At 40.0% G+C, this 12,385-nt stretch overlaps 1 long non-coding RNA gene across 4 annotated transcripts in view; it reads left to right on the top strand.

Moving 5' to 3' along the window:
* Nucleotides 1–12,385, top strand: part of LOC121075109 — a 232,972-nt gene that overhangs the window by 168,709 nt on the left and 51,878 nt on the right. For all 4 annotated transcript variants that reach the window (XR_005822734.1, XR_005822733.1, XR_005822735.1 and 1 more), the window contains exons 3-5: nucleotides 1,541–1,715; nucleotides 2,928–3,008; nucleotides 4,520–4,677. This is a non-coding gene — a long non-coding RNA (uncharacterized LOC121075109). The remainder of the gene's footprint in view (nucleotides 1–1,540; nucleotides 1,716–2,927; nucleotides 3,009–4,519; nucleotides 4,678–12,385) is intronic.

Here is a 12,385-nt window from a genome sequence, read left to right as displayed (position 1 = left end):
TACCAAAAGTCCCCACTTAATATAGGGACGGGTCAAAGTCTGTCTGCAGAAGCCAAAGACAAACTTCTCTCATGCTTTAAAGTTTGGTGTTGTATTTCAGATCCATCCCCTAAATCAGACTGGCTTTCAGTGTTCCGATCAGAACAATCCCTATCTTATTTGCTTGCTGGCTGCAAAACAGTAGGAAGATTGTCAGTACCCTGCCCAGGCCCTAATTAAAAATCCAAACTCAAATTTAGTATTTCAAACATTATTTAAAATATATGAAGATAGTCAGTCTATTGCTGGTGCTCATTACTCTGTTGAAACCTAATATTAGTAACAGCATGTACAGAGGACCTGGAGCATGAATTAATAATGAGGTGCTTGTGCTGGAAAACATGCAAGAGCCTGGTTCCCCAACTTGGCAGGCGTCCGACACAGACTAGTTTGCTTTTCTCTGCACAGTGATCGAATCATCTGCTCGACAAAATCATCAGGAAGGAAAGTATTTCTGGTTAGTTTACTTCCTCTGATGATCATTTACCAAAAACAATGAAGAACAAAGAGAATCAGAAATGAAGGGATCCACAACAAGGCAAAAAATCTTTAAACCGATGGTATTGTACTAGTGATCAAATGGTAGTAGTGATAGCATCTGAGCACAATCCTCAAACAAGTAAGGACCACCATGCCATCAACCTGCCTCCCCTTATACATGAAGCCTCTTCTTGAGGCTTTTGAGGTGAGTTTTTAATCAACTCTTTCCCCACTTGTCATTGTCCCATGAGAAAAAAATATCTGAACAAGAATATAGAGAAAGAGCACAAGACTTGTTAAAGCTCTTGGCCTGGAGCTAAGGTATTGGAGGTATCTGCAGGTTTTCTATAGATAAGAGCAAGGAGATGGAAAGTCACTGAGTTCTTCAAATGATGCCAGAATCAAGAATAGATGTACAAGCTAGAAAATATCTGCATCATTTGTATTTTGATATATATATATAAAAATTTATATATAATGTGTGTATACCTATATGTGCATAAAAAAAGATAGTATAGACCTGTAAGCTGTATTTTTCATGTGTGTAATAATATTACTGTTAGATCAATGATATAGTATAGAGACTAGGTGTATCTATTTTTATGTATGTATCTATGTATACTCCCTTCTTACACGTGCTTTACAGGAATCTGGCTTTCATCCGTCCTCCTGGTGCCCCATGCTGGCCTCCTCCACTCGTGCACGCTTCTCTCCTGAGGCTGAGCCCAGCTGCCTTTGTGTTGCTTCCTCCGTGCATGGAGGGAAACCTTCACCATTTGCAGAAAACAAATAATAGTTGTTGAAGTAGTTCGTGCCCTGAAACTTTAGCTGTGCCCTGGTCTCACACACCCTTTTCCTTTAGGATAAACATACTGCTACACACAGAGGATTTGGTGCAGGGTTCAGGTCTGGAGCCATTGCCTTGTTCTTGCACTATAAATTAAAAGTTGTGAAGGAGAAGGAAATTTTCCTGAGTAAATGAGAGAAATTATCACATAATTTTGTGTAATTTTTGATGCAGGGAACAGTTTTCTCCATGTACCTGTTGGGGGAGAGAAACAAGGCTGCTTCAACCATCAATCTGTGGGACCTCAGATCTCAGCCTGAAAGCAAGGGTGAAACGAAATACGAAAATTGCACTGCAGTAGAAGAGGAGTCAGCTATCTGAGGGCCTCTGCTGAAATCCCATCTTTCGGGTAAGGTTTCTTATGCATTTTCGTGTTTTGGTCACCTGATGGTAGCTCTCTGGCCTAATTGGTTTCCTAGTTAACAGACTAAGTAATGATGTAACCAGAGTGTGTGGGAACCAGACCTGTGTGACAGATACAATTTTTCCCAGCCATACTAATTTTGCCTGCTTACCTGGTTCTGCTGCTGGTTATCTGGAAATTTGAACTACTTAAAGGATATAATGAGCTTAACAAAGGTTGAGACACAGCTTAATCATTTAACATAAAATTATCATCAGCCACAAAATATATTTACTTGTGAAGTCCAGTTATTTTTCTTACTAAAAATCACTATATTTTAATATATACGGTTGCGTCTACAGAAATTATTTACTTTTGCTGTGGTTAGCTAAAGTGAGGATTAGTTGTAGCCTAAAGGAGGAGATCAACTTGGTTCAGTTGCAAATGTCTCAGGATCCACTTTTTGCTCTTCGCTTCCTGCTGTCCCAGAGTGCTCTCACAGTGTTGCTCGTTTGTGCTGGTCGTGTTTGTAGCTTCATGCTCTTGCTATTGCTCGTATGGCAGGGCTTCAGAAAGCCTCCAGGTAAGATCAAGGTCTTGTGGAACTGGGCAGTATATAAATGTATATAGAGAAACAGTCCTCTGCATGCAAAGGAGTTGCATCCCAAGTACATCAATGCTTTGAAGAGACAGAGCAGAACCTCTGAGACTAATTTTTTTTTTTTTAAATCAGCCTGAGAAGCAGCCCCATGTACAACAAATGAAAGTAATTGGGGAATGGAGGTGAGATGGAAAGGGAAAACCTGGCTTGGAGGAGGTGAGTCCAGTTTCCTTCTCCATGTGGCCAGATGAAGGGCAAAGGGTTTCTCCCTGCTATAACATAAAATCACAGCAACTGCAGGCACCTTGTACTGGGGAGACCTGGTCGTGAGAGCAGCTCGAGTGAGGGATATGCCCACCGCTCAGCCTTTCTGTGCTCCTCAGTCAGTTCCCATTTGCCCTTGCAGAAGGGGCTGCATCTCCTCACAGCCACTAAATGCTCTCTGACAAGACGGGGCTGCTAGGCTGGTTTGGTACAGAGCCTCAAGAAAACCCCATGACCCTGGTGGTTCTTGTACTGCAACGCAGCCAGGACACAGCACAGCCAGCATGGCCTGCCTCTGATACCCTTTAACAGAGATTTGCGTACATGTTTTATGTTTGTAAGACTGCATCTAGGTGTTGTTTCACTTTGCACCCAAAGTCATATTCAATGAATGGGAGAAACTGAGAGCAGAAGCAAGAAGCTGGACTCCTAAGGTGATGTGAAACTATTTTATGTTCTTGAAGATAGGACTCTTAAATGTGATGACAGAAACGATGAAAGTAGCAGGGCTTTGCATACACTTGACATAGTTAATCCAGTCAGTAAACATGATGTTAAAAAAAGGGCACCCTGTAACATTTCAGTATCTCTCTATTTGAAGTATATACGATGCCTAACATGTATGCAATGGATCTGGGGCCTGACATCTATTTAAACTCATTGGGAGCAATATCAAACATTAATGGGGATTAGTGTTAGAACGGGTGTAAACATAGCAAACAATCTGCTCTAAGTGTATGCTCACATTTCCATATGTTATGTATGTAAGCAGAGCCATTGCAGAGGAAAGAAACCCCGAGAGGTAGTTCTCAGCTAACTACTTCTAGGATTGGTAGAGGCAGACACTAGGAGGGCACAACTCTCTCAAAGCTACACACTCATAAAATGCAGTGTCTAGAGCTGCAATTTAGTTTTGTAAAAGGTAAAGAGGACTTAAAGAGATGTGATTCCATTGTGCAAAACCACTAAAAACCAGATAAAAATGATTTAGTACTTCCAGGTGCACTGTAACTCTTGGCAGAAAAAGCTAATTCCAGGTGTGTAACTTCAAAAAAAAAAAAAAAATTCAACTGTTGTCAAACCTGGATAAAATCATCAAGGTAGAAAAATAGAAGCTAAACTAGGAACAAAGTCCAAAGTATAGCTGCGGAAAGACAGCCTCTCCATTGAAGAAATTATTGCGTATAGGTGAATCTCCCTATTACTTAAGTAAACATAGCGTGATTATGGGCAATATTTCAAAAGAGATAAAGCTTTGGCATGTATGAGCACATAGAAAGATGACATATTCGCAGTGGGAGGTATGAGGTGGGGTTTCCAGTAGTGCCAAAATTTGTCTCACACAATACATGCTTAGGGCCAGATCGAAAGCTGCTGAAGCAAAGAGCAAGTCTTTCCACTGTCTTCAACCAGCTTTGTATACAGTGTTCACTCACGCTAGGAGAAAGGGAAAAAATACATTTGTTTCCTTATTTGCAGCCAAATTGTTTACACATTTTCCTTCTCTTTTTAAGCCTGGGGAACTCTTGTTATTGACTTCCTCAGGGGCAGGTCCTTAATCAACAGATCAAAATATAAGCTGTACCACAAAATGGAAAATACTATTATACCAGCTAAAGTGATTTGCTTGAGCAACACATGTGGTATGGGATATTATTATTCCATAATAGAATACACATTGATTCATTTGACACTTTTTTTACAAAAGAGCTTTTATTTATATGATGTGTTTATGGACAAATATGCATTGAATGCTTTTTAAGTCCTATTATGGTTTGTTTTTATTTCCACATGTTCAGATGAAATGACCATTATTGGGACTAGAAACTTAAAGCACTAATGGAAGCTCTTACAGTTGGTGCCAGTTTTATATCCTGCAGGGATTGTTGCCACTATATTAATATCCTGGAGGTCAAGCTAATTTTTTTTTTAACGTATTTTGCAGGATCCGTGCAATTTGATAGTGTGTCACACTTGGTGTGTGCCAGTTTTGCATCTGAATTAAAAAGGCCAGGGAACTGTACCAGATCAGACCTCCAAGTAAGGAGGTTTTGCAGAAATCCATGACCACACAGAAGGAAAATGCAAACTTGTCTCCCAAAGGTACATGTGAAAACTCTTGAGGAATCAGCGTACTAGCTACAAATGAGACAGATTTGTTGGGAAAGTCTGGTTTGCCCTAGCAGCTGGGCTTTTGGTTGCCTTGATCAGCGACTGGGTGTGTGGCAGTGCATTTGGTTCAATTTGCTCCTGTGAACCAACTTTTTTTTTCAATTCCTATAGCCTAGATTTAACAAAAAGGGGTTTGAGAAACCCAATCCTTTCTCAGTCACACGATCACTCCCTGACTTTCAGTACTGCTGTCATCCATGGGAGCCAAGACAGCATCGTGCCCGTGGTAACACATGGGCATTTTGGTGATATGAAAATAGTGCACGTGAACATGAAAACCTTTTTGCCCTTGCCTTGAGCCTGCTGGGCTGGGTGGCAATTTCTTATTGCAGAGGAGCAACAAGGTGTGACTCTGTGCACAGGGCAAAGCAATTAACAGCCCAGCTGTGATTGCACAGGCTTTCTGTAGCCTCTCTCCCTCTTTTTCCTACACATAGTACATGCACATAGGGGAGGGGAAGGGGCTTTTCATTTCCTTTCTCCACTCGCTGCTGCGATTGCACTAAGTCAGTACAGAGCTCCTTATCTCAAAGCAGTGAGGAAAGTGAAATCTCCAGTTTTGTCACTGTCTGAGTGCTCTGTAATATCCAGGTTGTTCAGCAGGTGCTGATTTTACCTTCATGGTATTGCTGTTAGTGGCGTTTATTCTGTCCAGAGCTCAGCATTAGGGCAGGCAGGGTCCCAGTGGGGTAAAAGTGTATCAGACATGGCACGAAGTCGTACTGGTTTGTTTTTGTGACACTGTGATAAATCTGTTTTCCACTGAAAAACACCAAAGAGCCATTTTAATTTTTACCTATCGTTTCAGACTCTCCAGACTATTAAGGCTGCATAAATATTAAAAGCTTGTTATTTACATTAGAATCATTATCTTTATAGATATCAGTGCTTGTTAAATGATTCATAATGCATAATTCATTGAACCAATTCTGCCCCTTTCTCTGTTTGTTATTCACCTGCAAACAGACTTTGATTTTTACAAATTTGTTCATTATTCAAATCATTCCAGGCTCTCTTCACAAACATATTATAGTGGTCTCTTTCTTGAAAACTGTTGTCTCCTACTACAATTTTATCAATTTGTTTCTGTTGTTGCTTGTAGAGTGTAATTGAACATTTAATAACAGACTTGAAACTCCCCCTGGCTAATCAAGATTTACAGGACAGCTGTAGGGATTCATGCAAACGCTTCGGTTGTTGTCATGCAGCCTCTGACAAGGTATGCGTGTGGTCATTTATAAAGCAAGCTCTGCCTTTTATTCCCACTTGTTGGAAACAATAATCAAGGGAGTTCTGCAGCACTTGGCCAGCTTGAGAAATCTGGAAAAGTAACTTTGGTGTAAATGTACATAGCAAGTATGGCAAGATTTAGGTTTCCCTAAACTGCAGCGCAGTGTTGAGAGAGCACCAGACTGGGATTTTGGAGATTAGCCTGAGATCTCCAGCCAGCCATTTCCATGCAGAGTTGCTTCCCTCTGTGCCTCAGTTTTCTCTTCTGCAAGTTGATATCATTGTTGCTTCAGGACGATGTTTCTCTGCAGAGACCACAGGAAGTAAAAACACTCCTGACATCTAACTTAAGACAAATCTATGAAGTTGCTTCCCCTGAGCTCAATGGAAAAAGATTTGTGAGAAGTTTCTCCATTGATTTGGGGTATCTGGCTTTGGGGCTGCTGTTATGAAACATCTCCAGGCTGATCCCTCACTCCCTGTTATAGGAGTCTGGAGTGACTCACTGTATCATAGCTTGGCTAAAGCACCTGACGAAACACTGCTGGGCTTCTCTAAAAACAAAAATAGTTTGGAAAATAAAGTGTAGTGTATTTGTCTCTGATCCAAATACTTTGATCTTTAAGGTAAGAGTAGGAGAAAAGTTCTTTTTGTTTCCAATTCAGTTCATCCGTATTCATCTTCAGTTTGTTTTGGATGCACTTCTGAGAAGCTTCTACCTGCACAACAGGAAAAAGAGTTCAAAACAATATAGACAAAACAAACTCAGTAGTAAAGGATGAATTTATTTGAGTCTACAAAAATGATTGCGGTAGATAACAATAACTAAATCTGTGAAAGCATTTGAAGAAAAAAAAAAATCTTCTGAAAGCAATAGATACTTAGAAAATATATATATAGAATGGAAGTTCAATTTTTTTATAATTTCAAAGTGAAATTTCAAGGTAAAACAGACAAAATTAAGCCATTTTTGTTTTATTTTGAATTTTTATTTTCAGTTTACTCAGCAAAAAGGACTTATTAAATTTTCCTGGTGATTATTCTCTCCATATCAGTCTAGTCTTAATGTTTTTTTTTGTTTTCTTCCTACTAAAGATAAGGGAAGAGAGTTGATTTTTAGAAAGAATTTTTTCACATTGAAAGCTAAGAAATGGAAAAAAAAAATAAGAACATAAAATTAGAATCAGAAAATATTCCAGATTTTCAGCTACAAAAACATGACAAATGGCCCTGAATGGAACTGTCTTCTTAGTTTCTAATGTTTCTCCACTTAAAAATTTAAAATGTGATCATTTCCCCCCTTATGTTCTCTCTGTTTTGTTTTTCTTTTTTGTTTTGGGTTTTGTTGTTGTTGTTGTTGTTCCTTTCTTTCTTCCTTATCTTAGATAATTATATGCAGCTATTTTCTTTTACTCTCTAACCAAGCTCTGGTAAAATACAAGCTTCTAATGAGGAGTGACAGTGATTCAGCTATCTACTATACACAGTCACAGTACCCATGGACTTAAGTATCCTTGACATCCACTAACTGCAATGATGACTTTTAGCAGTAAAGAGAAGATTTACATCAGGAGGTTTACTTTTATATTGTTCACAAGGAGGAATGAGGTAAGTCTTAGCATTCCTGCAATGTTTTTGGACTGAATATATAGAGTCAGAGAACATTTATTATACAAATTCCTCAGCACTTCTCAGGTCACATCTGCACCTAGGTTCATGCCAGCAAAAATGTTCAGGCATGCCTGCACCCAGCACCTTGGATTGGCATGTTATGGATAAAGAGTAGCCCGGACATTTTTCTGAAGATCAGAGCTCAAACTCCACCCAGCGCTGGGTTGTCTTTGGAGGAGCGGCAGCACTTCCATGCATTTCAGGGCCTGGCATTGCAATCCTGATCCAAGTTTAGACCTGCCATAATCTCAGTTTACCATGCTTTGCAGTATCCGAATTTATGATTTGCTTCACACCTGTGTCCAGTTCACATGACAGCGAGTTACAAAGAATCTGCAGAATATCATAATCTCTTAAACTAGTCTCCTGATGACAGATGGAAGCATCAAAAGTGAGAAACTACAGTATTGTTCATTTTCACTAGTCCTCATTCGTCTGTCTTCCTTCTTCCCTCTCTTTCACCATCAGTCATCCAGCATTTGATGTTTGGGGACATCATGTATTATTTTGTCTCCAGTCACTTTTACCCCCTCTTTGTGCAATGTGTTGACACAAGCCCTGTGCTCACTGTGGAGCCCTGGCCAAAATGGCTCAGCTTCCTTCCCAGGGCGTCAGAGAGCCAGGAAGAAAGGCTTGTTCAAGGTCTTGGCTCCCTCTCCTGGCTGGCTTTGCAGCAACTTAAAATGAGATTTGAGCCCTTCAGAAATTACGGTTTGCTTACTGCCAATGCACACTTGAAACTAGAGAGAAGAGCGCTCTGATGATGAGACTCTGGATTGTAAACAAAAAGAACAAGTTGGAAGGTAATCTCACTAAAACTATAGTTATTTTAAGTAAAATCATCATGTTTTGGATATTGACTGTTTGAATATACTGTCCTCCTGCCAAAACTTCTTGAATACAATATACAAATGAGAAAGTCTTGTTTTCCCTTGTTTATTTTTCTGGATTACCTGTATTTTCCGTCTGTCCTGCAAGCTCTAGACTTCTACTTAGTAAATGTCCCAATAAAGGCTGTATGTTATCCTTAAACACTGGTAGCATTCCCTCTACCTGCTAATTGCTTTATTTGTCCTTACTGCTTCCGTCCCCTCATCAACAAAGGCTTTAGCATAAAGGGCAATGAGGTAGAACATGACAAGGAGAGTGGGAGCCAGAAGAGTGAATACTTCTGTAATTACACAGTAGCCTGGAGTAGCTCTTCTCAAATCAATTATGTAGCCTGGATTGCCCAAAACTCTGAGGACAGAGCCCTTGTTTTAATTTGCCTATGGAGCTATGTGCTCCAATAATGGGCAGGGTTCTTGCCTTGTTACCAGTTGCCTTTTATCAGAATCCCCATAACTCCTTTCTTAGTTGTTATTTTTGTCTAATTAGTGTATTAATAATGCATTGCACTTAGCACAGCTATGAATCAATCATTGCAAATTGCTTTGCAAACATTAACAAATGAAATTTCACGTTATCTTGTTGAAAAGGCAGTCTCATGTCCATTTTACAATGGGGCAGACTGAGGCAGAGGACAGTAACAGAAAACAATTAGAAAAAGCAGATGGAAAACCACCCATAAAATCCTGATAAAGTCCTGTTACCAGATAAATTATCAGAAATGCCAAAATCTTAACCCAGCAATCAAAACACCCAGCCCAAACCATACACTTGCTGTGCAGTCCTCAGCATTGTCATTTTGGGGGAGTTTATAACTGGGATAAACTTTGACAGTATAAAAGCAAAATATAGCCAGCATCAAGAGGATTTCAGAAATTCTGGAGACTAATTTTTGTTGTTGTTGTTGTTGCTGAAGAATTTACAAAATAGCATACTGCATATAACATGGACCTTACAGGATTAAGGAGAATTAGCATCTTTGTTGTCAACAGATTTCACAACTCCATAAATGTCTCTGATCTTCCAAAACTTCTAGCTCTTGTTGCTGCACAAGTCAGTGTCAGAACTTCCTTGGCATCTGTGACTGGGATTTGGCCCACATGGTGGTCGCTGCCCTCATGTGTTCCTCCTTTCTTCCTTCCCTGTGGGACACTGACCAGAAGCTGTGTCCAAATGCCTGGGAAAGTTCAGAATCAGGCAAAAATTTGCTTTTGATTCCTATTCTTTTTGTAAATGAAATACCAGTATGTAATGAGCAACCAGAATACTGGTTGTTTTACTTAAGCAATGACATAGAGGAGTGGAAAAAATAATTTGAAGGTGCATTTAAAAGGCATTACAGTTGCTGCCTGAAAGGACAAGTGTATAGGAGGCAGAAGGGTGGCTAGTGGAACCGCAGGTAACCAGTTGTTTTGTTCAGCTCTGTATGCAACAACAGAGGCGAAGTTCTGACATGAAATGTTATCCAAAATTTTGGTAAAAAAAAATATAATTCACTGAAAAGCCATTTTAAGCTTCCTAGATGTTTCTAATTAACTGCAAGTAAATTTAGAATACAAACATTTTCAGACTCTTAATTAAAAAAAAAAAAAAAGACTCAATAACGATTCATGAAAAGTTTGTGATTGTTATGTGTATTTCTTACTGAGAAAAGGTTTATCTGGAAAAAAAATGTGTCTGGGCCTAACTGTAACCTTATCTGCATAACCTGTAATAGAATAAGTATAGCTATAGAAAGACTTTTGTTCTTTTTGGCATAGCTGATCAATTAGATGCATAGGATGGAGTTACAAAAGCTCTTACAGTTTACAGGAGTTGCTTTCTGTTTACCCATGCCTTTATGAACAGCACAGTGCTGGAAATGATGTTACAATGAGCAAGCGATATTTTGAAAACTGAGTTATTCTTTGTCATATTACTAAAGACATCAATTGTCACTGGTTTCCCACAGAATTTTGATGCCACAGAAATGCACATGAAGGGTTGGGCATTGCTTCAATCTGCCTTGATGGGGAAAATGAAGGCAACAGTGTTATATCTGTTTTATATAAGGAGATCAGAGGCACAGAGGGGCAGGATTATTTTTATTCCTTTTTTTTATTATTATTAATTTAAACCCTTGCAAAATTTTCATGAAGCTTTATGTATAACATTCTATTTTTGATGCTTTCACCATCACTGTATCATCTTTCCACCAGCAGCCCTCATTGGCCGTTTGTGACTTGCCCAAAGTCTTTCCGGAGGTCACTGGGAGAGCTGGGAACTGAGTCTTTATCTGTAATGACAGTCAATGCACACCTCTAGATGGAGAGCAGACATATACCTTCATCCAAAATCCATGTCAGGTTCAAAAACACCTTTTAAAAGACAGCTGACCTACTGTACGATTACAGTTTCAGGTGAAGGAAGCCAGAGCCAGAGCAGGTCCTTATCGAATAACCTGCTGTGTGCGAGGTGAAAGCAGCACCATTTCAAGGCTGCATACCCTTACAAAGTCCAACAAGCCCATGGAGAGGGACTAATCAGCTGGGAATGAACTGGTACATCTTGCAAGACTTTTTTCTAGGCAAGTTGGGTGCGAGTAAAATATTCTAACGAGGGAAAAGCGAGAAGTTCAGTGCTTAATTTGTACATGGAAGTCCCCTAGCTGGAGCACATGTCTGTCGGTGGACTGTCACCTCTTGTACCCAGGCTCCCGGTCAGTGGGTCCCAAAATGTGCCTGCTGCGCAAACGGTGGTTCAGAGAGCTGGCAGATCACACAAGGCAGGTAGCACCTTGTCTCCTTCTATAACTATTACATTTCACTAGGAAAATTGAAATGCATTATCATCCCCATATTAATTTATCGTATTAACGATTGCTGGAATGCCCAGATGGTCAAGAGAGCAAGTGATAATTGTCATTTGGGAGGAGACAGCATTACTCAGATAGATAGAAATCACCCGTTTAGGATTTATAGGAAAACAATTGGTGCAGTATGGTGTCCAGCTACCTCTCCTGCTACTGGTAATGCATTTGTGAAGGCACTGACACATTAAAGTTTGCGCTAGGCTCCCCCTTATCTTCGAATGGCCACCAAATGGCATTCTCACAGTATTAACTTTCTGTTGCTTCCAGCTCAAGATGTGACCTAGAGTAAAAGGCCATATATCTCCCCATCAGTTCCCCTAACTACTCCCTCTCAAGATGCATGTTGTGTGCCTTAATCTTGCAGTCCATGACTGAGAAAAATGATGGACTTTAGTAATATTCTTTCCAATGAAAATAAAACATTTGCATGGTCAAAGTAAAAGCTAATGAAGCTAACTTAGAGTTTCCAGAAACTTCAGATATTGGAGAGCACACAGCCTTAGCACACAGTTTGCAGGCAGGTGCACTGCAAATTTTTTTTCTCACACATAGCTTTTAGCATATAAACTAGTTACTACATTTGCTAAATTAACAAAGCAAAAGGTTTTGAAGATTTGACTCTTTTTTTGTACCTGTATGCTGCACATGCAAATATAACATCCCCTCCTCTGCCTAAAAAACAACCAAACAAATAAATAAACTCTCAACAAAAGCCAAAGTTGATTTCTAAATCTATTACAAGTGACTGTGGTTGCCTGCAGCTTGTACTGACAGCCACGGGCCGGTGTGGGGATGCGCAGGGCTCAGGCAGCAGCTGGCAGCCCAGCCCCTGTCCCCATACTGGGGCCAGGGCTGGACAGGGTGAGCTCCCCTTTCTGCCCCCCAAAACTGGAAAGAAAGCACAGATCGCCTCAGCTTTGTGCTGCTGGAGGAAGGGAGTTGCAAACTGCAGCCAGACAAACCTCCCAAAGTGGCATGCTGGACTTGATGTTTATGCCA

Source organism: Cygnus olor, chromosome 9 (assembly GCF_009769625.2).
Source record: "Cygnus olor isolate bCygOlo1 chromosome 9, bCygOlo1.pri.v2, whole genome shotgun sequence".
NCBI classification, from domain to species: Eukaryota; Metazoa; Chordata; class Aves; order Anseriformes; family Anatidae; genus Cygnus; species Cygnus olor.
Note: the sequence above shows the minus strand (reverse complement) of the source record. Positions and strands in the feature narration are given on the sequence as shown.